Raw genomic sequence first — 21795 nt, 5'->3', positions numbered from 1 at the left:
CATGATTTTTAAAGTACTTTTAAAGGGACTAGAGCCAATTTTGAGGGGGTCGACTTTCCGATTGCGTTAGTTGAGACGGACTTTAACGGACCCTTAAGACCCACCGATTGCGATGGTTGCGACGGAGTCCATGATTTTTAAAGTACTTTTAAAGGGACTAGAGCCAATTTTGAGGGGGTCGACTTTCCGATTGCGTTAGTTGAGACGGACCTTAACGGACCCTTAAGACCCACCGATTGCGATAGTTGCGACGGAGTCCATGATTTTTAAAGTACTTTTAAAGGGACTAGAGCCAATTTGGAGGGGGTCGACTTTCCGATTGCATTAGTTGAGACGGACCTTAACGGACCCTTAAGACTCACCGATTGCGATAGTTGCGACGGAGTTCATGATTTTAAAAGTACTTTTAAAGGGACTAGAGCCAATTTTGAGGGGGTCGACTTTCCGATTGCGTTAGTTGAGACGGACCTTAACAGACCCTTAAGACTCACCGATTGCGATAGTTGCGACGGAGTCCATGATTTTTAAAGTACTTTTAAAGGGACTAGAGCCAATTTTGAGGGGGTCGACTTTCCGATTACATTAGTTGAGACGGACCTTAACGGACCCTTAAGACTCACCGATTGCGATAGTTGCGACGGAGTCCATGATTTTTAAAGTACTTTTAAAGGGACTAGAGCCAATTTTGAGGGGGTCGACTTTCCGATTGCGTTAGTTGAGACGGACCTTAACGGACCCTTAAGACCCACTGATTGCGATAGTTGCGACGGAGTCCATGATTTTTAAAGTACTTTTAAAGGGACTAGAGCCAATTTTGAGGGGGTCGACTTTCCGATTGCATTAGTTGAGACGGACCTTAACGGACCCTTAAGACTCACTGATTGCGATGGTTGCGACGGAGTCCATGATTTTTAAAGTACTTTTAAAGGGACTAGAGACAATTTTGAGGGGGTCGACTTTCCGATTGCATTAGTTGAGACGGACCTTAACGGACCCTTAAGACTCACCGATTGCGATAGTTGCGACGGAGTCCATGATTTTTAAAGTACTTTTAAAGGGACTAGAGCCAATTTTGAGGGGGTCGACTTTCCGATTGCGTTAGTTGAGACGGACCTTAACGGACCCTTAAGACCCACCGATTGCGATGGTTGCGACGGAGTCCATGATTTTAAAAGTACTTTTAAAGGGACTAGAGCCAATTTTGAGGGGGTCGACTTTCCGATTGCGTTAGTTGAGACGGACCTTAACGGACCCTTTAGACCCACCGATTGCGATGGTTGCGACGGAGTCCATGATTTTTAAAGTACTTTTAAAGGGACTAGAGCCAATTTGGAGGGGGTCAACTTTCCGATTGTGTTAGTTGATATGGACCTTAACGGACCCTTAAGACTCACCGATTGCGATACTTGCGACGGAGTCCATGATTTTTAAAGTACTTTTAAAGGGACTAGAGCCAATTTGGAGGGGGTCGACTTTCCAATTGCGTTAGTTGAGACGGACTTTAAAGGACCCTTAAGACTGACCGATTGCGATAGTTGCGACGGAGTTCATGATTTTTAAAGTACTTTTAAAGGGACTAGAGCCAATTTTGAGGGGGTCGACTTTCCGATTGCGTTAGTTGAGACGGACCTTAACGGACCCTTAACACTCACCGATTGCGATAGTTGCGACGGAGTCCACTTGTTAAAGAGAGCAAAATAGAGCTGTAGAGAAGTGTTAAAGAGTGGAAAAGAAACCGTAGAGATGTGTTAGAGAATGGAAAAGAGAGCCGTAGAGACGAGTTAAAGAGAGCAAAAGAGAGCCGTAGAGACGTGTTAAAGAGAGCAAAAGAGAGCCGTAGAGACGTGTTAAAGAGTGGAAAAGAGAGCCGTAGAGACGTGTTAAAGAGTGGAAAAGAGAGCCGTAGAGACGTGTTAAAGAGAGCAAAAGAGAGCCGTAGAGACGTGTTAAAGAGTGGAAAAGAGAGCCGTAGAGACGTGTTAAAGAGAGCAAAAGAGAGCCGTAGAGAGGTGTTAAAAAGAGCAAAAGAGAGCCGTAGAGACGTGTTAAAGAGTGGAAAAGAGAGCCGTAGGGAGGTGTTAAAGAGAGCATAAGAGAGCAAAATAGAGCTGTAAAGAAGTGTTAAAGAGTGGAAAAGAGAGCCGTAGAGACGTGTTAGAGAGTGGAAAAGAGAGCCGTGGAGACGTGTTAGAGAGTGGAAAAGAGAGCTGTAGAGACGTGTTAGAGAGAGGAAAAAAGAGCCGTGGAGACGTGTTAGAGAGAGCAAAAGAGAGCCATAGAGACGTGTTAAAGAGTGGAAAAGAGAGCCGTAGAGACGTGTTAAAGAGTGGAAAAGAGAGCCGTAGAGACGTGTTAAAAAGAGCAAAAGAGAGCAAAATAGAGCTGTAAAGAAGTGTTAAAGAGTGGAAAAGAGAGCAGTAGAGACGTGTTAGAGAGAGGAAAAGAGAGCCGTGGAGACGTGTTACAGTGAGCAAAAGAGAGCAAAAGAGAGCCATAGAGACGTGTTAAAGAGTGGAAAAGAGAGCCATAGAGACGTGTTAAAGAGAGCAGAAGAGAGCCGTAGAGAGGTGTTAAAAAGAGCAAAAGAGAGCAAAATAGAGCTGTAAAGAAGTGTTAAAGAGTGGAAAAGAGAGCAGTAGAGACGTGTTAGAGAGAGGAAAAGAGAGCCGTGGAGACGTGTTAAAAAGAGCAAAAGAGAGCAAAATAGAGCTGTAAAGAAGTGTTAAAGAGTGGAAAAGACAGCCGTAGAGACGTGTTAAAGAGAGCAAAAGAGAGCAAAATAGAACTGTAGAGACGTGTTAGAGAGTGGAAAAGAGAGCCGTAGAGACGTGTTAAAGAGAGCAAAAGAGAGCCGTAGAGACGTGTTAAAGAGAGCAAAAGAGAGCAAAAGAGAGCCATAGAGACGTGTTAAAGAGTGGAAAAGAGAGCCGTAGAGACGTGTTAAAGAGTGGAAAAGAGAGCAAAAGAGAGCCATAGAGACGTGTTAAAGAGTGGAAAAGAGAGCCGTAGAGACGTGTTAAAGACAGCAAAAGAGAGCAAAAGAGAGCCATAGAGACGTGTTAAAGAGTGGAAAAGGGCGGTAGAGACGTGTTAAAGAGTGGAAAAGAGAGCCGTAGAGACGTGTTAAAAAGAGCAAAAGAGAGCAAAATAGAGCTGTAAAGAAGTGTTAAAGAGTGGAAAAGAGAGCAGTAGAGACGTGTTAGAGAGAGGAAAAGAGAGCCGTGGAGACGTGTTACAGAGAGCAAAAGAGAGCAAAAGAGAGCCGTAGAGACGTGTTAAAGAGTGGAAAAAAGAGCCGTAGAGACGTGTTAAAGAGTGAAAAAGAGAGCCGTAGAGAGGTGTTTAAAAGAGCAAAAGAGAGCAAAATAGAGCTGTAAAGAAGTGCTAAAGAGTGGAAATGAGAGCAGTAGAGACGTGTTAGAGAGAGGAAAAGAGAGCCGTGGAGACGTGTTACAGAGAGCAAAAGAGAGCAAAAGAGAGCCATAGAGACGTGTTAAAGAGTGGAAAAGAGAGCCGTAGAGACGTGTTAAAGAGTGGAAAAGAGAGCCGTAGAGACGTGTTAAAGAGAGCAGAAGAGAGCCGTAGAGAGGTGTTTAAAAGAGCAAAAGAGAGCAAAATAGAGCTGTAAAGAAGTGCTAAAGAGTGGAAATGAGAGCAGTAGAGACGTGTTAGAGAGAGGAAAAGAGAGCCGTGGAGACGTGTTAGAGAGAGCAAAAGAGAGCAAAAGAGAGCCGTAGAGAGGTGTTAAAAAGAGCAAAAGAGAGCAAAATAGAGCTGTAGAGAAGTGTTAAAGAGTGGAAAAGAGAGCCATGGAGACGTGTTAGAGAGAGCAAAAGAGAGCCGTAGAGAGGTGTTAAAAAGAGCAAAAGAGAGCCGTAGAGACGAGTTAAAGAGAGCAGAAGAGAGCCGTAGAGAGGTGTTAAAAAGAGCAAAAGAGAGCAAAATAGAGCTGTAAAGAAGTGCGAAAGAGTGGAAAAGAGAGCAGTAGAGACGTGTTAGAGAGTGGAAAAGATAGCCGTAGAGACGTGTTAAAGAGAGCAAAAGAGAGCCATTAAGACGTGTTAAAGAGTGGAAAAGAGAGCCGTAGAGACCTGTTAAAGCGTGGAAAAGAGAGCCGTAGAGACGTGTTAAAGGGAGCAGAAGAGAGCAAAATAGAGCTGTAGAGAAGTGTTAAAGAGTAGAAAAGAGAGCCGTAGAGACGTGTTAAAGAGAGCAAAAGATAGCCGTAGAGACGTGTTAAAGAGAGCAAAAGAGAGCAAAAGAAAGCCATTAAGACGTGTTAAAGAGTGGAAAAGAGAGCCGTAGAGACGTGTTAAAGGGAGCAGAAGAGAGCAAAATAGAGCTGTAGAGAAGTGTTAAAGAGTGGAAAAGAGAGCCGTAGAGATGTGTTAAAGAGAGCAAAAGAGAGCCGTAGAGACGTGTTAAAGACAGCAAAAGAGAGCCGTAGAGACGTGTTAGAGAGAGCAAAAGAGAGCCGTAGAGACGTGTTAAAGAGAGCAAAAGAGAGCAAAAGAGAGCCGTAGAGACGTGTTTAAGAGAGCAGAAGACAGCCGTAGAGAGGTGTTAAAAAGAGCAAAAGAGAGCCGTAGAGACGTGTTAAAGAGAGCAAAAGAGAGCCGTAGAGACGTGTTTAAGAGAGCAGAAGACAGCCGTAGAGAGGTGTTAAAAAGAGCAAAAGAGAGCCGTAGAGACGTGTTAAAGAGAGCAAAAGAGAGCAAAATAGAGCTGTAGAGAAGTGTTAAAGAGTGGAAAAGAGAGCCATAGAGACGTGTTAAAGAGAGCAAAAGAGAGCAAAAGAGAGCCATAGAGACGTGTTAAAGAGAGCAGAAGAGAGCCGTAGAGAGGTGTTAAAGAGAGGAAAAGAGAGCCATAGAGACGTGTTATAGAGAGGAAAAGAGAGCCGTAGAGACGTGTTAGAGAGAGGAAAAGAGAGCAAAAGAGAGCCGTGGAGACGTGTTAGAGAGTGGAAAAGAGAGCCGTAGGGAGGTGTTAGAGAGTGGAAAAGAGAGCCGTAGAGACGTGTTAGAGAGAGGAAAAGAGAGCCGTAGAGACGTGTTAGAGAGAGGAAAAGAGAGCCGTAGAGACGTGTTAAAAAGAGCAAAAGAGAGCCGTAGAGACGTGTTAAAGAGAGCAAGAGACGAGAGACGAGACGTCATCTTTTATTTTTAGCTCTATTTAGGTTTAATTTGTTAAGGTTGTTTTCTTTTCATGTTTCTTCGGCTTTTATTTTCGATTTTTTGTTTTATTGTTTTTCTTGCTTTTTTTGCTCTCTTTAACACGTCTCTACGGCTCTCTTTAAACATCTCTTTGACTGTCCTTTTCTCTCTTTATCAATGTTGCTTTGCCTATCTTCGGCTGTCTTTGACTCTCTTTAGCTCTCTTTTAACACGTCTCTTTGGCTCTCTTTGGCTGTCTTTTTCTCTCTTCATCACGTCTCTTTGGCTGTCTTTTTCTCTCTTAACAAATCTCTTCGGCTTTCCTTTCCACTCTTTAACGCGTCTCTACGGCTCTCTTTTGCTCTCTTTAACACGTCTCTACGGCTCTCTTTAACACGTCTCTTCGGCTTTCTTTTCCACTCTTTAACACGTCTGTACGGCTCTCTTTTGCTCTCTTCGGCTCTCTTTAATACCTCTCTACAGGTATCTTTTCCACTCTTTAACAACGTCTCTACGGCTCTCTTTTGCTCTCTTTAGCACGTCTCTTCCGCTCTCTTTTGCTCTCTTTAACACTTCTCTACGGCTCTCTTTTCCACTCTTTAACACGTCTCTACGGCTCTCTTCGGCTCTCTTTAAACTCGTCTCTTTGGCTGTCTTTTTCTCTCTTCATCACGTCTCTTTGGCTGTTTTTTCCACTCTTTAACACGTCTGTACGGCTCTCTTTTGCTCTCTTCGGCTCTCTTTAATACCTCTCTACAGGTATCTTTTCCACTCTTTAACAACGTCTCTACGGCTCTCTTTTGCTCTCTTTAGCACGTCTCTTCCGCTCTCTTTTGCTCTCTTTAAACTCGTCTCTTTGGCTGTCTTTTTCTCTCTTCATCACGTCTCTTTGGCTGTTTTTTTCCACTCTTTAACACGTCTGTACGGCTCTCTTTTGCTCTCTTCGGCTCTCTTTAATACCTCTCTACAGGTATCTTTTCCACTCTTTAACAACGTCTCTACGGCTCTCTTTTGCTCTCTTTAGCACGTCTCTTCCGCTCTCTTTTGCTCTCTTTAACACTTCTCTACGGCTCTCTTTTCCACTCTTTAACACGTCTCTACGGCTCTCTTCGGCTCTCTTTAAACTCGTCTCTTTGGCTGTCTTTTTCTCTCTTCATCACGTCTCTTTGGCTGTTTCTTTCTCTCTTAACAAGTCTCTTCGGCTCTCTTTAACACGTCTCTTCGGCTTTCTTTTCCACTCTTTAACACGTCTGTACGGCTCTCTTTTGCTCTCTTCGGCTCTCTTTAACACGTCTCTTCGGCTTTCTTTTCCACTCTTTAACACGTCTGTACGGCTCTCTTTTGCTCTCTTCGGCTCTCTTTAATACCTCTCTACAGGTATCTTTTCCACTCTTTAACAACGTCTCTACGGCTCTCTTCAGCTCTCTTTAGCACGTCTCTACGGCTCTCTTCAGCTCTCTTTAACACGTCTCTACGGCTCTCTTTTGCTCTCTTCGGCTCTCTTTAACACGCCTCTAAGGCTCTCTTTTGCCTTCTTTAACATGTGTCTCTACGGCTCTTTTTTCCACTCTTTAACACGTCTGTACGGCTCTCTTCGGCTCTTTTTAACACGTCTCTACGGCTCACTGTTCCACTCTTTACCACGGCTCTACGGCTCTCTTTCCCCTCTTTAACACGTCTATACAGCTCTATTCTCCACTCTTTAACACGGCTCTACGGCTCTATTTTGCTCTCTTTAACACGTCCCGACGTCTCTATTTTCCTCCTTTTAACACATCTCTACGGCTCTCTATTCACTCTTTAACACGTCATGGACTCTTTCGCAATCGGTGGGTTTAAAGGGTCCCGTAAGGTCCGTCTCAACTAACGCAATCGGAAAGTTGACCCCCTCAAAATTGTCTCTTGTGCCTTTAAAAGTACTTTAAAAATCATGGACTCTGTCGCAACTAACGCAATCGGTGAGTCTTAAGGGTCTCTTAAGGTCCGTCTCAACTAACGCAATCGGAAAATCGACCCCTTCCAAATTGGCTCTAGTCCCTTTAAAAGTACTTTTAAAATCATGGACTCTGTCGCAACTAACGCAATCGGTGAGTCTTAAGGGTCTCTTAAGGTCCGTCTCAACTAACGCAATCGGAAAATCGACCCCTTCCAAATTGGCTCTAGTCCCTTTAAAAGTACTTTTAAAATCATGGAATCCGTCACAACTATCGCAATCGGTGGGTCTTAAGTGTCCCTTTAGGTCCGTCTCAACTAACGCAATCGGAAAGTCGACCCCCTCCAAATTGGCTCTAGTCCCTTTAAAAGTACTTTAAAAATCATGGACTCCGTCGCAACTATCGCAATCGGTGGGTCTTAACGGTCTCTTAAGGTCCGTCTCAACTAACGCAATCGGAAAGTCGCTTCTTCCAAATTGGCTCTAGTCCCTTTAAAAGTACTTTTAAAATCATGGCCTCCGTCGCAACTATCGCAATCGGTGGGTCTTAAGGGTCTCTTAAGGTCCGTCTCAACTAACGCAATCGGAAAGTCGCTTCTTCCAAATTGGCTCTAGTCCCTTTAAAAGTACTTTAAAAATCATGGCCTCCGTCGCAACTATCGCAATCGGTGGGTCTTAAGGGTCTCTTAAGGTCTGTCTCAACTAACGCAATCGGAAAGTCAACCCCCTCCAAATTGGCTCTAGTCCCCTTAAAAGTACTTTAAAAATCATGGACTCCGTCACAACTATCGCAATCGGTGGGTCTTAAGGGTCTCTTAAGGTCTGTCTCAACTAACGCAATCGGAAAGTCAACCCCCTCCAAATTGGCTCTAGTCCCCTTAAAAGTACTTTAAAAATCATGGACTCCGTCACAACTATCGCAATCGGTGGGTCTTATGGGTCTCTTAAGGTCCGTCTCAACTAACGCAATCGGAAAGTCGACCCCCTCCAAATTGGCTCTAGTCCCTTTAAAAGTACTTTAAAAATCATGAACTCCGTCGCAACTATCGCAATCGGTGGGTCTTAACGGTCTCTTAAGGTCCGTCTCAACTAACGCAATCGGAAAGTCGCTTCTTCCAAATTGGCTCTAGTCCCTTTAAAAGTACTTTAAAAATCATGGCCTCCGTCGCAACTATCGCAATCGGTGGGTCTTAAGGGTCTCTTAAGGTCTGTCTCAACTAACGCAATCGGAAAGTCAACCCCCTCCAAATTGGCTCTAGTCCCTTTAAAAGTACTTTAAAAATCATGGACTCCGTCGCAACTAACGCAATCGGTGAGTCTTAAGGGTCTCTTAAGGTCCGTCTCAACTAACGCAATCGGAAAATCGACCCCTTCCAAATTGGCTCTAGTCCCTTTAAAAGTACTTTTAAAATCATGGAATCCGTCACAACTATCGCAATCGGTGGGTCTTAAGTGTCCCTTTAGGTCCGTCTCAACTAACGCAATCGGAAAGTCGACCCCCTCCAAATTGGCTCTAGTCCCTTTAAAAGTACTTTAAAAATCATGGACTCCGTCGCAACTATCGCAATCGGTGGGTCTTAACGGTCTCTTAAGGTCCGTCTCAACTAACGCAATCGGAAAGTCGCTTCTTCCAAATTGGCTCTAGTCCCTTTAAAAGTACTTTTAAAATCATGGCCTCCGTCGCAACTATCGCAATCGGTGGGTCTTAAGGGTCTCTTAAGGTCCGTCTCAACTAACGCAATCGGAAAGTCGCTTCTTCCAAATTGGCTCTAGTCCCTTTAAAAGTACTTTAAAAATCATGGCCTCCGTCGCAACTATCGCAATCGGTGGGTCTTAAGGGTCTCTTAAGGTCTGTCTCAACTAACGCAATCGGAAAGTCAACCCCCTCCAAATTGGCTCTAGTCCCCTTAAAAGTACTTTAAAAATCATGGACTCCGTCACAACTATCGCAATCGGTGGGTCTTAAGGGTCTCTTAAGGTCTGTCTCAACTAACGCAATCGGAAAGTCAACCCCCTCCAAATTGGCTCTAGTCCCCTTAAAAGTACTTTAAAAATCATGGACTCCGTCACAACTATCGCAATCGGTGGGTCTTATGGGTCTCTTAAGGTCCGTCTCAACTAACGCAATCGGAAAGTCGACCCCCTCCAAATTGGCTCTAGTCCCTTTAAAAGTACTTTAAAAATCATGAACTCCGTCGCAACTATCGCAATCGGTGGGTCTTAACGGTCTCTTAAGGTCCGTCTCAACTAACGCAATCGGAAAGTCGCTTCTTCCAAATTGGCTCTAGTCCCTTTAAAAGTACTTTAAAAATCATGGCCTCCGTCGCAACTATCGCAATCGGTGGGTCTTAAGGGTCTCTTAAGGTCTGTCTCAACTAACGCAATCGGAAAGTCAACCCCCTCCAAATTGGCTCTAGTCCCTTTAAAAGTACTTTAAAAATCATGGACTCCGTCGCAACTAACGCAATCGGTGAGTCTTAAGGGTCTCTTAAGGTCCGTCTCAACTAACGCAATCGGAAAATCGACCCCTTCCAAATTGGCTCTAGTCCCTTTAAAAGTACTTTTAAAATCATGGAATCCGTCACAACTATCGCAATCGGTGGGTCTTAAGTGTCCCTTTAGGTCCGTCTCAACTAACGCAATCGGAAAGTCGACCCCCTCCAAATTGGCTCTAGTCCCTTTAAAAGTACTTTAAAAATCATGGACTCCGTCGCAACTATCGCAATCGGTGGGTCTTAACGGTCTCTTAAGGTCCGTCTCAACTAACGCAATCGGAAAGTCGCTTCTTCCAAATTGGCTCTAGTCCCTTTAAAAGTACTTTTAAAATCATGGACTCCGTCGCAACTATCGCAATCGGTGGGTCTTAAGGGTCTCTTAAGGTCCGTCTCAACTAACGCAATCGGAAAGTCGCTTCTTCCAAATTGGCTCTAGTCCCTTTAAAAGTACTTTAAAAATCATGGCCTCCGTCGCAACTATCGCAATCGGTGGGTCTTAAGGGTCTCTTAAGGTCTGTCTCAACTAACGCAATCGGAAAGTCAACCCCCTCCAAATTGGCTCTAGTCCCCTTAAAAGTACTTTAAAAATCATGGACTCCGTCACAACTATCGCAATCGGTGGGTCTTAAGGGTCTCTTAAGGTCTGTCTCAACTAACGCAATCGGAAAGTCAACCCCCTCCAAATTGGCTCTAGTCCCCTTAAAAGTACTTTAAAAATCATGGACTCCGTCACAACTATCGCAATCGGTGGGTCTTATGGGTCTCTTAAGGTCCGTCTCAACTAACGCAATCGGAAAGTCGACCCCCTCCAAATTGGCTCTAGTCCCTTTAAAAGTACTTTAAAAATCATGAACTCCGTCGCAACTATCGCAATCGGTGGGTCTTAACGGTCTCTTAAGGTCCGTCTCAACTAACGCAATCGGAAAGTCGCTTCTTCCAAATTGGCTCTAGTCCCTTTAAAAGTACTTTAAAAATCATGGCCTCCGTCGCAACTATCGCAATCGGTGGGTCTTAAGGGTCTCTTAAGGTCTGTCTCAACTAACGCAATCGGAAAGTCAACCCCCTCCAAATTGGCTCTAGTCCCTTTAAAAGTACTTTAAAAATCATGGACTCCGTCGCAACTAACGCAATCGGTGAGTCTTAAGGGTCTCTTAAGGTCCGTCTCAACTAACGCAATCGGAAAATCGACCCCTTCCAAATTGGCTCTAGTCCCTTTAAAAGTACTTTTAAAATCATGGAATCCGTCACAACTATCGCAATCGGTGGGTCTTAAGTGTCCCTTTAGGTCCGTCTCAACTAACGCAATCGGAAAGTCGACCCCCTCCAAATTGGCTCTAGTCCCTTTAAAAGTACTTTAAAAATCATGGACTCCGTCGCAACTATCGCAATCGGTGGGTCTTAACGGTCTCTTAAGGTCCGTCTCAACTAACGCAATCGGAAAGTCGCTTCTTCCAAATTGGCTCTAGTCCCTTTAAAAGTACTTTTAAAATCATGGCCTCCGTCGCAACTATCGCAATCGGTGGGTCTTAAGGGTCTCTTAAGGTCCGTCTCAACTAACGCAATCGGAAAGTCGCTTCTTCCAAATTGGCTCTAGTCCCTTTAAAAGTACTTTAAAAATCATGGCCTCCGTCGCAACTATCGCAATCGGTGGGTCTTAAGGGTCTCTTAAGGTCTGTCTCAACTAACGCAATCGGAAAGTCAACCCCCTCCAAATTGGCTCTAGTCCCCTTAAAAGTACTTTAAAAATCATGGACTCCGTCACAACTATCGCAATCGGTGGGTCTTAAGGGTCTCTTAAGGTCTGTCTCAACTAACGCAATCGGAAAGTCAACCCCCTCCAAATTGGCTCTAGTCCCCTTAAAAGTACTTTAAAAATCATGGACTCCGTCACAACTATCGCAATCGGTGGGTCTTATGGGTCTCTTAAGGTCCGTCTCAACTAACGCAATCGGAAAGTCGACCCCCTCCAAATTGGCTCTAGTCCCTTTAAAAGTACTTTAAAAATCATGAACTCCGTCGCAACTATCGCAATCGGTGGGTCTTAACGGTCTCTTAAGGTCCGTCTCAACTAACGCAATCGGAAAGTCGCTTCTTCCAAATTGGCTCTAGTCCCTTTAAAAGTACTTTAAAAATCATGGCCTCCGTCGCAACTATCGCAATCGGTGGGTCTTAAGGGTCTCTTAAGGTCTGTCTCAACTAACGCAATCGGAAAGTCAACCCCCTCCAAATTGGCTCTAGTCCCTTTAAAAGTACTTTAAAAATCATGGACTCCGTCGCAACTAACGCAATCGGTGAGTCTTAAGGGTCTCTTAAGGTCCGTCTCAACTAACGCAATCGGAAAATCGACCCCTTCCAAATTGGCTCTAGTCCCTTTAAAAGTACTTTTAAAATCATGGAATCCGTCACAACTATCGCAATCGGTGGGTCTTAAGTGTCCCTTTAGGTCCGTCTCAACTAACGCAATCGGAAAGTCGACCCCCTCCAAATTGGCTCTAGTCCCTTTAAAAGTACTTTAAAAATCATGGACTCCGTCGCAACTATCGCAATCGGTGGGTCTTAACGGTCTCTTAAGGTCCGTCTCAACTAACGCAATCGGAAAGTCGCTTCTTCCAAATTGGCTCTAGTCCCTTTAAAAGTACTTTTAAAATCATGGACTCCGTCGCAACTATCGCAATCGGTGGGTCTTAAGGGTCTCTTAAGGTCCGTCTCAACTAACGCAATCGGAAAGTCGCTTCTTCCAAATTGGCTCTAGTCCCTTTAAAAGTACTTTAAAAATCATGGCCTCCGTCGCAACTATCGCAATCGGTGGGTCTTAAGGGTCTCTTAAGGTCTGTCTCAACTAACGCAATCGGAAAGTCAACCCCCTCCAAATTGGCTCTAGTCCCCTTAAAAGTACTTTAAAAATCATGGACTCCGTCACAACTATCGCAATCGGTGGGTCTTAAGGGTCTCTTAAGGTCTGTCTCAACTAACGCAATCGGAAAGTCAACCCCCTCCAAATTGGCTCTAGTCCCCTTAAAAGTACTTTAAAAATCATGGACTCCGTCACAACTATCGCAATCGGTGGGTCTTATGGGTCTCTTAAGGTCCGTCTCAACTAACGCAATCGGAAAGTCGACCCCCTCCAAATTGGCTCTAGTCCCTTTAAAAGTACTTTAAAAATCATGAACTCCGTCGCAACTATCGCAATCGGTGGGTCTTAACGGTCTCTTAAGGTCCGTCTCAACTAACGCAATCGGAAAGTCGCTTCTTCCAAATTGGCTCTAGTCCCTTTAAAAGTACTTTAAAAATCATGGCCTCCGTCGCAACTATCGCAATCGGTGGGTCTTAAGGGTCTCTTAAGGTCTGTCTCAACTAACGCAATCGGAAAGTCAACCCCCTCCAAATTGGCTCTAGTCCCTTTAAAAGTACTTTAAAAATCATGGACTCCGTCGCAACTAACGCAATCGGTGAGTCTTAAGGGTCTCTTAAGGTCCGTCTCAACTAACGCAATCGGAAAATCGACCCCTTCCAAATTGGCTCTAGTCCCTTTAAAAGTACTTTTAAAATCATGGAATCCGTCACAACTATCGCAATCGGTGGGTCTTAAGTGTCCCTTTAGGTCCGTCTCAACTAACGCAATCGGAAAGTCGACCCCCTCCAAATTGGCTCTAGTCCCTTTAAAAGTACTTTAAAAATCATGGACTCCGTCGCAACTATCGCAATCGGTGGGTCTTAACGGTCTCTTAAGGTCCGTCTCAACTAACGCAATCGGAAAGTCGCTTCTTCCAAATTGGCTCTAGTCCCTTTAAAAGTACTTTTAAAATCATGGCCTCCGTCGCAACTATCGCAATCGGTGGGTCTTAAGGGTCTCTTAAGGTCCGTCTCAACTAACGCAATCGGAAAGTCGCTTCTTCCAAATTGGCTCTAGTCCCTTTAAAAGTACTTTAAAAATCATGGCCTCCGTCGCAACTATCGCAATCGGTGGGTCTTAAGGGTCTCTTAAGGTCTGTCTCAACTAACGCAATCGGAAAGTCAACCCCCTCCAAATTGGCTCTAGTCCCCTTAAAAGTACTTTAAAAATCATGGACTCCGTCACAACTATCGCAATCGGTGGGTCTTAAGGGTCTCTTAAGGTCTGTCTCAACTAACGCAATCGGAAAGTCAACCCCCTCCAAATTGGCTCTAGTCCCCTTAAAAGTACTTTAAAAATCATGGACTCCGTCACAACTATCGCAATCGGTGGGTCTTATGGGTCTCTTAAGGTCCGTCTCAACTAACGCAATCGGAAAGTCGACCCCCTCCAAATTGGCTCTAGTCCCTTTAAAAGTACTTTAAAAATCATGAACTCCGTCGCAACTATCGCAATCGGTGGGTCTTAACGGTCTCTTAAGGTCCGTCTCAACTAACGCAATCGGAAAGTCGCTTCTTCCAAATTGGCTCTAGTCCCTTTAAAAGTACTTTAAAAATCATGGCCTCCGTCGCAACTATCGCAATCGGTGGGTCTTAAGGGTCTCTTAAGGTCTGTCTCAACTAACGCAATCGGAAAGTCAACCCCCTCCAAATTGGCTCTAGTCCCTTTAAAAGTACTTTAAAAATCATGGACTCCGTCGCAACTAACGCAATCGGTGAGTCTTAAGGGTCTCTTAAGGTCCGTCTCAACTAACGCAATCGGAAAATCGACCCCTTCCAAATTGGCTCTAGTCCCTTTAAAAGTACTTTTAAAATCATGGAATCCGTCACAACTATCGCAATCGGTGGGTCTTAAGTGTCCCTTTAGGTCCGTCTCAACTAACGCAATCGGAAAGTCGACCCCCTCCAAATTGGCTCTAGTCCCTTTAAAAGTACTTTAAAAATCATGGACTCCGTCGCAACTATCGCAATCGGTGGGTCTTAACGGTCTCTTAAGGTCCGTCTCAACTAACGCAATCGGAAAGTCGCTTCTTCCAAATTGGCTCTAGTCCCTTTAAAAGTACTTTAAAAATCATGGCCTCCGTCGCAACTATCGCAATCGGTGGGTCTTAACGGTCTCTTAAGGTCCGTCTCAACTAACGCAATCGGAAAGTCGCTTCTTCCAAATTGGCTCTAGTCCCTTTAAAAGTACTTTAAAAATCATGGCCTCCGTCGCAACTATCGCAATCGGTGGGTCTTAAGGGTCTCTTAAGGTCTGTCTCAACTAACGCAATTGGAAAGTCAACCCCCTCCAAATTGGCTCTAGTCCCCTTAAAAGTACTTTAAAAATCATGGACTCCGTCACAACTATCGCAATCGGTGGGTCTTAAGGGTCTCTTAAGGTCTGTCTCAACTAACGCAATCGGAAAGTCAACCCCCTCCAAATTGGCTCTAGTCCCCTTAAAAGTACTTTAAAAATCATGGACTCCGTCACAACTATCGCAATCGGTGGGTCTTATGGGTCTCTTAAGGTCCGTCTCAACTAACGCAATCGGAAAGTCGACCCCCTCCAAATTGGCTCTAGTCCCTTTAAAAGTACTTTAAAAATCATGAACTCCGTCGCAACTATCGCAATCGGTGGGTCTTAACGGTCTCTTAAGGTCCGTCTCAACTAACGCAATCGGAAAGTCGCTTCTTCCAAATTGGCTCTAGTCCCTTTAAAAGTACTTTAAAAATCATGGCCTCCGTCGCAACTATCGCAATCGGTGGGTCTTAAGGGTCTCTTAAGGTCTGTCTCAACTAACGCAATCGGAAAGTCAACCCCCTCCAAATTGGCTCTAGTCCCTTTAAAAGTACTTTAAAAATCATGGACTCCGTCGCAACTAACGCAATCGGTGAGTCTTAAGGGTCTCTTAAGGTCCGTCTCAACTAACGCAATCGGAAAATCGACCCCTTCCAAATTGGCTCTAGTCCCTTTAAAAGTACTTTTAAAATCATGGAATCCGTCACAACTATCGCAATCGGTGGGTCTTAAGGGTCCCTTTAGGTCCGTCTCAACTAACGCAATCGGAAAGTCGACCCCCTCCAAATTGGCTCTAGTCCCTTTAAAAGTACTTTAAAAATCATGGACTCCGTCGCAACTATCGCAATCGGTGGGTCTTAACGGTCTCTTAAGGTCCGTCTCAACTAACGCAATCGGAAAGTCGCTTCTTCCAAATTGGCTCTAGTCCCTTTAAAAGTACTTTAAAAATCATGGCCTCCGTCGCAACTATCGCAATCGGTGGGTCTTAAGGGTCTCTTAAGGTCCGTCTCAACTAACGCAATCGGAAAGTCGCTTCTTCCAAATTGGCTCTAGTCCCTTTAAAAGTACTTTAAAAATCATGGCCTCCGTCACAACTATCGCAATCGGTGGGTCTTAAGGGTCTCTTAAGGTCTGTCTCAACTAACGCAATCGGAAAGTCAACCCCCTCCAAATTGGCTCTAGTCCCCTTAAAAGTACTTTAAAAATCATGGACTCCGTCACAACTATCGCAATCGGTGGGTCTTAAGGGTCTCTTAAGGTCTGTCTCAACTAACGCAATCGGAAAGTCAACCCCCTCCAAATTGGCTCTAGTCCCCTTAAAAGTACTTTAAAAATCATGGACTCCGTCACAACTATCGCAATCGGTGGGTCTTATGGGTCTCTTAAGGTCCGTCTCAACTAACGCAATCGGAAAGTCGACCCCCTCCAAATTGGCTCTAGTCCCTTTAAAAGTACTTTAAAAATCATGAACTCCGTCGCAACTATCGCAATCGGTGGGTCTTAACGGTCTCTTAAGGTCCGTCTCAACTAACGCAATCGGAAAGTCGCTTCTTCCAAATTGGCTCTAGTCCCTTTAAAAGTACTTTAAAAATCATGGCCTCCGTCGCAACTATCGCAATCGGTGGGTCTTAAGGGTCTCTTAAGGTCTGTCTCAACTAACGCAATCGGAAAGTCAACCCCCTCCAAATTGGCTCTAGTCCCTTTAAAAGTACTTTAAAAATCATGGACTCCGTCGCAACTAACGCAATCGGTGAGTCTTAAGGGTCTCTTAAGGTCCGTCTCAACTAACGCAATCGGAAAATCGACCCCTTCCAAATTGGCTCTAGTCCCTTTAAAAGTACTTTTAAAATCATGGAATCCGTCACAACTATCGCAATCGGTGGGTCTTAAGTGTCCCTTTAGGTCCGTCTCAACTAACGCAATCGGAAAGTCGACCCCCTCCAAATTCGCTCTAGTCCCCTTTAAAAGTACTTTAAAAATCATGGACTCCGTCGCAACTATCGCAATCGGTGGGTCTTAACGGTCTCTTAAGGTCCGTCTCAACTAACGCAATCGGAAAGTCGCTTCTTCCAAATTGGCTCTAGTCCCTTTAAAAGTACTTTTAAAATCATGGCCTCCGTCGCAACTATCGCAATCGGTGGGTCTTAAGGGTCTCTTAAGGTCCGTCTCAACTAACGCAATCGGAAAGTCGCTTCTTCCAAATTGGCTCTAGTCCCTTTAAAAGTACTTTAAAAATCATGGCCTCCGTCGCAACTATCGCAATCGGTGGGTCTTAAGGGTCTCTTAAGGTCTGTCTCAACTAACGCAATCGGAAAGTCAACCCCCTCCAAATTGGCTCTAGTCCCCTTAAAAGTACTTTAAAAATCATGGACTCCGTCACAACTATCGCAATCGGTGGGTCTTAAGGGTCTCTTAAGGTCTGTCTCAACTAACGCAATCGGAAAGTCAACCCCCTCCAAATTGGCTCTAGTCCCCTTAAAAGTACTTTAAAAATCATGGACTCCGTCACAACTATCGCAATCGGTGGGTCTTATGGGTCTCTTAAGGTCCGTCTCAACTAACGCAATCGGAAAGTCGACCCCCTCCAAATTGGCTCTAGTCCCTTTAAAAGTACTTTAAAAATCATGAACTCCGTCGCAACTATCGCAATCGGTGGGTCTTAACGGTCTCTTAAGGTCCGTCTCAACTAACGCAATCGGAAAGTCGCTTCTTCCAAATTGGCTCTAGTCCCTTTAAAAGTACTTTAAAAATCATGGCCTCCGTCGCAACTATCGCAATCGGTGGGTCTTAAGGGTCTCTTAAGGTCTGTCTCAACTAACGCAATCGGAAAGTCAACCCCCTCCAAATTGGCTCTAGTCCCTTTAAAAGTACTTTAAAAATCATGGACTCCGTCGCAACTAACGCAATCGGTGAGTCTTAAGGGTCTCTTAAGGTCCGTCTCAACTAACGCAATCGGAAAATCGACCCCTTCCAAATTGGCTCTAGTCCCTTTAAAAGTACTTTTAAAATCATGGAATCCGTCACAACTATCGCAATCGGTGGGTCTTAAGTGTCCCTTTAGGTCCGTCTCAACTAACGCAATCGGAAAGTCGACCCCCTCCAAATTGGCTCTAGTCCCTTTAAAAGTACTTTAAAAATCATGGACTCCGTCGCAACTATCGCAATCGGTGGGTCTTAACGGTCTCTTAAGGTCCGTCTCAACTAACGCAATCGGAAAGTCGCTTCTTCCAAATTGGCTCTAGTCCCTTTAAAAGTACTTTAAAAATCATGGCCTCCGTCGCAACTATCGCAATCGGTGGGTCTTAACGGTCTCTTAAGGTCCGTCTCAACTAACGCAATCGGAAAGTCGCTTCTTCCAAATTGGCTCTAGTCCCTTTAAAAGTACTTTAAAAATCATGGCCTCCGTCGCAACTATCGCAATCGGTGGGTCTTAAGGGTCTCTTAAGGTCTGTCTCAACTAACGCAATCGGAAAGTCAACCCCCTCCAAATTGGCTCTAGTCCCCTTAAAAGTACTTTAAAAATCATGGACTCCGTCACAACTATCGCAATCGGTGGGTCTTAAGGGTCTCTTAAGGTCTGTCTCAACTAACGCAATCGGAAAGTCAACCCCCTCCAAATTGGCTCTAGTCCCCTTAAAAGTACTTTAAAAATCATGGACTCCGTCACAACTATCGCAATCGGTGGGTCTTAAGGGTCTCTTAAGGTCCGTCTCAACTAACGCAATCGGAAAGTCGACCCCCTCCAAATTGGCTCTAGTCCCTTTAAAAGTACTTTAAAAATCATGGCCTCCGTCGCAACTATCGCAATCGGTGGGTCTTAACGGTCTCTTAAGGTCCGTCTCAACTAACGCAATCGGAAAGTCGCTTCTTCCAAATTGGCTCTAGTCCCTTTAAAAGTACTTTAAAAATCATGGCCTCCGTCGCAACTATCGCAATCGGTGGGTCTTAAGGGTCTCTTAAGGTCTGTCTCAACTAACGCAATCGGAAAGTCAACCCCCTCCAAATTGGCTCTAGTCCCTTTAAAAGTACTTTAAAAATCATGGACTCCGTCGCAACTAACGCAATCGGTGAGTCTTAAGGGTCTCTTAAGGTCCGTCTCAACTAACGCAATCGGAAAATCGACCCCTTCCAAATTGGCTCTAGTCCCTTTAAAAGTACTTTTAAAATCATGGAATCCGTCACAACTATCGCAATCGGTGGGTCTTAAGGGTCCCTTTAGGTCCGTCTCAACTAACGCAATCGGAAAGTCGACCCCCTCCAAATTGGCTCTAGTCCCTTTAAAAGTACTTTAAAAATCATGGACTCCGTCGCAACTATCGCAATCGGTGGGTCTTAACGGTCTCTTAAGGTCCGTCTCAACTAACGCAATCGGAAAGTCGCTTCTTCCAAATTGGCTCTAGTCCCTTTAAAAGTACTTTAAAAATCATGGCCTCCGTCGCAACTATCGCAATCGGTGGGTCTTAAGGGTCTCTTAAGGTCTGTCTCAACTAACGCAATTGGAAAGTCAACCCCCTCCAAATTGGCTCTAGTCCCCTTAAAAGTACTTTAAAAATCATGGACTCCGTCACAACTATCGCAATCGGTGGGTCTTAAGGGTCTCTTAAGGTCCGTCTCAACTAACGCAATCGGAAAGTCGACCCCCTCCAAATTGGCTCTAGTCCCTTTAAAATTACTTTAAAAATCATGGACTCCGTCGCAACTATCGCAATCGGTGGGTCTTAAGGGTCTCTTAAGGTCCGTCTCAACTAACGCAATCGGAAAGTCGACCCCCTCCAAATTGGCTCTAGTCCCTTTAAAATTACTTTAAAAATCATGGACTCCGTCGCAACTATCGCAATCGGTGGTTCTTAAGGGTCCCTTAAAGTCTGTCTCAACTAACGCAATCGGAAAATCGACCCCTTCCAAATTGGCTCTAGGCCCTTTAAAAGTACTTTTAAAATCATGGAATCCGTCACAACTATCGCAATCGGTGGGTCTTAAGGGTCTCTTAAGGTCCGTCTCAACTAACGCAATCGGAAAGTCGACCCCCTCCAAATTGGCTCTAGTCCCTTTAAAATTACTTTAAAAATCATGGACTCCGTCGCAACTATCGCATTCGGTGGGTCTTAACGGTCTCTTAAGGTCCGTCTCAACTAACGCAATCGGAAAGTCGCTTCTTCCAAATTGGCTCTAGTCCCTTTAAAAGTACTTTAAAAATCATGGCCTCCGTCGCAACTATCGCAATCGGTGGGTCTTAAGGGTCTCTTAAGGTCTGTCTCAACTAACGCAATCGGAAAGTCAACCCCCTCCAAATTGGCTCTAGTCCCTTTAAAAGTACTTTAAAAATCATGGACTCCGTCACAACTATCGCAATCGGTGGGTCTTAAGGGTCTCTTAAGGTCCGTCTCAACTAACGCAATCGGAAAGTCGACCCCCTCCAAATTGGCTCTAGTCCCTTTAAAATTACTTTAAAAATCATGGACTCCGTCACAACTATCGCAATCGGTGGGTCTTAAGAGTCTCTTAAGGTCCGTCTCAACTAACGCAATCGGAAAGTCGACCCCCTCAAAATTGTCTCTATAGTCCCTTTAAAAGTACTTTAAAAATCATGGACTCCGTCGCAACTATCGCAATCGGTGGTTCTTAAGGGTCCCTTAAGGTCCGTCTCAACTAACGCAATCGGAAAGTCGACCCCCTCCAAATTCGCTCTAGTCCCCTTTAAAAGTACTTAAAAAATCATGGACTCTGTCGCAACTATCGCAATCGGTGGGTCTTAAGGGTCTCTTAAGGTCCGTCTCAACTAACACAATCGGAAAGTCGACCCCCTCAAAATTGTCTCTATAGTCCCTTTAAAAGTACTTTTAAAATCATGGACTCCGTCGCAACTATCGCAATCGGTGGTTCTTAAGGGTCCTTTAAGGTCCGTCTCAACTAACGCAATCGGAAAGTCGACCCCCTCCAAATTCGCTCTAGTCCCCTTTAAAAGTACTTAAAAAATCATGGACTCCGTCGCAACTATCGCAATCGGTGGGTCTTAAGGGTCTCTTAAGGTCCGTCTCAACTAACGCAATCGGAAAGTCGACCCCCTCAAAATGGCCTCTATAGTCCATTTAAAAGTACTTTAAAAATCATGGACTCCGTCGCAACTATCGCAATCGGTGGTTCTTAAGGGTCCTTTAAGGTCCGTCTCAACTAACGCAATCGGAAAGTCGACCCCCTCCAAATTCGCTCTAGTCCCCTTTAAAAGTACTTCAAAAATCATGGACTCTGTCGCAACTATCGCAATCGGTGGGTGTCCGTCTAAACTAACGCAATCGGAAAGTCGACCCCCTCCAAATTGGCTCTAGTCCCTTTAAAAGTACTTTAAAAATCATGGACTCCGTCGCTACTATCGCAATCAGTGGGTCTTAAGGGTCTCTTAAGGTCCGTCTCAACTAACGCAATCGGAAAATCGACCCCCTCCAAATTGGCTCTAGTCCCTTTAAAAGTACTTTAAAAATCATGGACTCCGTCGCAACTATCGCAATCGGTGGGTCTTAAGGGTCTCTTAAGGTCCGTCTCAACTAACGCAATCGGAAAATCGACCCCTTCTAAATTGGCTCTAGTCCCTTTAAAAGTACTTTAAAAATCATGGACTCCGTCGCTACTATCGCAATTAGTGGGTCTTAAGGGTCTCTTAAGGTCCGTCTCAACTAACGCAATCGGAAAATCGACCCCCTCCAAATTGGCTCTAGTCCCTTTAAAAGTACTTTTAAAATCATGGACTCTGTCGCAACTATCGCAATCGGTGGGTCTTAAGGGTCTCTTAAGGTCCGTCTCAACTAACGCAATCGGAAAGTCAACCCCCTCCAAATTCGCTCTAGTCCCCTTTAAAAGTACTTCAAAAATCATGGACTCTGTCGCAACTATCGCAATCGGTGGGTGTCCGTCTAAACTAACGCAATCGGAAAGTCGACCCCCCCCCAAATTGGCTCTAGTCCCTTTAAAAGTACTTTAAAAATCATGGACTCCGTCGCAACTATCGCAATTGGTGGGTCTTAAGGGTCTCTTAAGGTCCGT

The 21795-nt window shown here is 44.7% G+C and overlaps 1 pseudogene; it reads left to right on the top strand.

Annotated features, from left to right (window-relative positions):
- Window positions 1–3648: 3648 nt before the first annotated feature.
- LOC147761860 (uncharacterized) lies at window positions 3649–5169 on the top strand (annotated as a pseudogene).
- Window positions 5170–21795: the final 16626 nt, after the last annotated feature.

The sequence above is a fragment of the Lingula anatina genome, chromosome 5 (assembly GCF_051362555.1).
Source record: "Lingula anatina isolate TDL-2025a chromosome 5, LinAna3.0, whole genome shotgun sequence".
In the NCBI taxonomy this organism is placed as follows: Eukaryota; Metazoa; Brachiopoda; class Lingulata; order Lingulida; family Lingulidae; genus Lingula; species Lingula anatina.
Note: the sequence above shows the minus strand (reverse complement) of the source record. Positions and strands in the feature narration are given on the sequence as shown.